This window comes from Pleurodeles waltl, chromosome 4_2, assembly GCF_031143425.1.
Source record: "Pleurodeles waltl isolate 20211129_DDA chromosome 4_2, aPleWal1.hap1.20221129, whole genome shotgun sequence".
NCBI classification, from domain to species: Eukaryota; Metazoa; Chordata; class Amphibia; order Caudata; family Salamandridae; genus Pleurodeles; species Pleurodeles waltl.
The window spans coordinates 585,467,397-585,471,443 of NC_090443.1; the positions used below are offsets into that span (position 1 = coordinate 585,467,397).

Genomic DNA, 4,047 nt, shown 5'->3' on the forward strand with positions numbered 1-4,047 from the left:
TGCTGTCCGGACACTAAGCCACAGTGTCGTTAATACAAGCACTCTTTTAATTTCTCATTTGATTAATGACAGTGCTTGGAGAATGCAGTGAAAACAGTTTAATAGAAATACTCCACAGAAAAGGTTTTTGGCACAAAAGTTAGTTGACAAAGACACCTTTGTAACAAAACGGATTCTGTAGAGTATTGCCATTAAACTGTTTTCACTGCATTCTCCGAGTGCTGTTCTTCTTCAAATGAGGAATGAAGCGAGTGCTTATCGCTGCTTCTTACATGGTAATGGAACCCATTGGATGATATGGAGTTTTTTTAACAGCATGTGTCCTCCTTATATGTCATGTAACAGGGCTATAGGTTAACTGCGTCACAGTAAGAATCACTACCCAAAAGCGCGTCAATGGAAAACAAAAGAATGTTGTCACACTTAAGAAACCAGCAAATAATCAATCTGCCTACTATATCATTATATTTTTGTTTTCTAAATAAGGGTAACCCTGCACTGGGCAGGGCTTTTACAAATTGAGTGAAACTCTTAAATGCGCCTTTCCGCAGAAATCTTTAGTAAAAGGTGAAAGATGTATTCGGTTTGAAGAGAAACCAGAGTATACTTTTCATGGCCGATGTCTGTGGCGGTTCACACACGGTTCCACAGACTGTCAGGGTGATTTACTTTACTAAGTTCATCTTTAAAAAAACACTTGAAATACAACCAATTTATAATGATTGTTGGAATCAGGTACATTAAAACACTTGCTGCCACAAAAAGAAACAACAGGAGGACTCAGAAGTGACAAGGAATTATAGGTATGTAGATTTAATCATGGGTCACATGACAGGAAAGGCTGCACCACAATAGTTTCCGTGCTCGAGTAGTAATGTCGGCTCCTTTAACTCTGCACATTTTGAATTGTGCCTCACACTGGCTTTTCTGAGAACTGGTGGCACCCAAGAGAATGATTTTTATATGCCTCCCTCAAAGCATGCTTGCTGGCTTGTTGCTATTCTTTCAGAGACAATGTATGAGCCAGTGTGTTTTGTACTTGAAGCCTATAAGACTACATCAGCTGCTGTAACAAAACAAGTATTGTCAAAGAGGAATGAGTTAGAGCTATTAGTGTTGTAGATTCCTAATTGGAGTTTTCCTGCACATAAATTGAAAATGAAAAGTAAAACAGTTGACATAAGTGAGCCGATTCAAAGTGCCATGGCCACCAAGAGCATGAAGGAGAGACACAAAAGGAAAAAGAAGTTGACTCACAGCCACACATATGGGCAAACATGCAATTATCCATGTAATAGGGTTGATGGCCAAGGAGGTAACAAAACTGCCCCAAGGAGGGAGAAACATAAAGCATTTAACAATGATAACAAATAATGTTTTTAAAGGCAAACCAACGTACAAGTAAAAGTGATGGGCATGTGGTGGGCCTGGTTAAAAGCCCACAGATAGATTACAGCAGGCAAGAGCGCTTGCATGCTAAACCTAAAAATATGTGCATTCGACGTTGATTATGCAATACAGTGCACGCCAAGTGACAAGAATATGAAACACAAAGTTCAAACACATACGAAGGCAACACAGAGAAAATAAGACTGTATTTAATTGTAAAGGTGACTACATTGAACTAACTAAACTTCTAAGCATCCCTTGATGGGCAAAGCAGCAGACAATCCAATGAGAGAGAAAGATAAAAAGCCCTATTAAACAGGGACAGCTGCGATTGACACATTGGGGTGTGCAAAATAATGCTGTACCCTAATAAACAAGCATTGGTAAAGCCAACATATTTCGCCTATGCCAAACCTATTTGTCTTTTTCAATGTTTTTGTATATAGTGGACAGTAAGTTATCAACTGAATTAGTTACTCAAGTGTTTGTGATTAAGTGCTTGACTTAACCCCTTCGCTGCCAGGCCTTTTCCCCCTCCTGTGCCAGGCCTCTTTTTGCCTATTTGGGACAGTTCACGCTTAGGCCCTCATAACTTTTTGTCCACATAAGCTAGCCAAGCCAAATTTGCGTCTGTTTTTTCCAACATCCTAGGGATTCTATAGGTACCCAGACTTTGTGGGTTCCCCTGAAGGAGGCCAAGAAAGTAGCCAAAATACAGTGAAAATTTCGTTTTTTTTTAAAAAAATGGGAAAAAGTGGCTGCAGAAGAAGGCTTGTGGTTTTTTCCCTGAAAACGGCATCAACAAAGGGTTTGCGGTGCTAAAATCACCAGCTTCCCAGCTTTCAGGAACAGGCAGACTTGAATCAGAAAACCCAATTTTTCAACACAAATTTTGCATTTTACTGGGACATACCCCATTTTTACAATTTGTTGTGCTTTCAGCCTCCTTCCAGTCAGTGACAGAAATGGGCATGAAACCAATGCTGGGTCCCAGACACCTAAATATTTCTGAAAAGTAGACAAAATTCTGAATTCAGCAAGGGGTCATTTGTGTAGATCCTACAAGAGTTTCCTACAGAAAATAACAACTGAAAAAGAAAAATATTGAAATTGAGGTGAAAAAAACAGCAATTTTTCACCACGTTTTACTCTGTAACTTTTTCCTGCAATGTCAGATTTTCGAAAGCAATATACTGTTACGTCTGCTCGACTCCTCTGGTTGCGGGGAAATATAGGGCTTGTAGGTTCTTCAGGAACCCAAGGTACCCAGATCCAATAAATGAGCAGCACCCTGCAGTGCGTTTTCATTCTATACCGGGTATACAGCAATTCATTTGCTGAAATATAAAGAGTCAAAAATAGCTATCAAGAAAACCTTTGTATTTCCAAAATGGGCACAAGATAAGGTGTTGAGGAGCAGTGGTTATTTGCACATCTGTGAATTCTGGGGTGACCATACTAGCATGTGAATTACAGGGCATTTCTCAAATAGATGTCTTTTTTACACACCCTCGTATATTTGGAAGGAAAAAATGTGGAGAAAGACAAGAGGCAATAACATTTGTTTTGCTAATCTATGTTCCCCCAAGTCTCCCGATAAAAATGATACCTCACTTGTGTGGGTAGGCCTAGCGCCCGCGACAGGAAACGCCCGAAAACGCAACGTGCACACATCACACTTTTTTAAAGAAAACAGAGGTGTTTTTTGCAAAGTGCCTATCCGTAGATTTTGGCCTCTAGCTCAGCCGGCAACTTGGGAAACCTACCAAACCTGTGCATTTTTGAAAACTAGAGACCTAGGGGAATCCAAGGAGGGGTGACTTGTGGGGCTCTGACCAGGTTCTGTTACCCAGAATCCTTTGCAAACCTCAAAATGTGGTTAAAAAAACACATTTTCCTCACATTTTGGTGACAGAAAGTTCTGGAATCAGAAAGGAGCCACAAATTTCCTTCCACCCAGCGTTCCCCCAAGTCTCCCGATAAAAATGATACCTCACTTGTGTGGGTAGGACTAGCGCCCACGAAAGGAAATGGCCCAAAACACAACGTGGACACATCAAATGTTTTCATAGAAAACAGTGCCTACCTGTGGATTTTGGCCTGTAGCTCAGCTTGCACCTGGGGAAACCTAGCAAAGCAGCGCATTTTTGAAAACTAGAAACCCAGGGGAATCCAAGATGGGGTGACTTGCGGGGCTCTGACCAGGTTCTGTTACCCAGAATCCTTTGCAAACATCAAAATTTGGCAAACAAAACACTTTTTCCTCTCATTTCGGTGACAGAATGTTCTGGAATCTGAGAGGGGCCACAAATTTCCTTCCACCCAGCATTCCCCTAAGTCTCTTGATAAAAATGGTACCTCACTTCTGTGGGTAGGCCTAGCGTCCACGAAAGGAAATGGCCCAAAACACAACATAGACACAAAATTTTTTTTCACAGAAAACAGAGGTGTTTTTTGCAAAGTGCCTACCTGTGGATTTTGGCCTCTAGCTCACCCGGCAACTTGGGAAACCTACCAAACCTGTGCATTTTTGAAAACTAGAGACCTAGGGGAATCCAAGATGGGGTGACTTGTGGGGCTCTGACCAGGTTCTGTTACCCAGAATCCTTTGCAAACCTCAAAATGTATTAAAAAAACACATTTTCCTCACATTTTGGT

The 4,047-nt window shown here is 41.1% G+C and overlaps 1 non-coding gene across 1 annotated transcript; it reads right to left on the reverse strand.

Moving 5' to 3' along the window:
* Window positions 1-489: 489 nt before the first annotated feature.
* LOC138294286 (U5 spliceosomal RNA) lies at window positions 490-605 on the reverse strand. The gene has a single exon (XR_011203326.1). It is a non-coding gene; the product is annotated as a U5 spliceosomal RNA (small nuclear RNA).
* Between the last annotated feature and the right edge of the window lie 3,442 nt (window positions 606-4,047).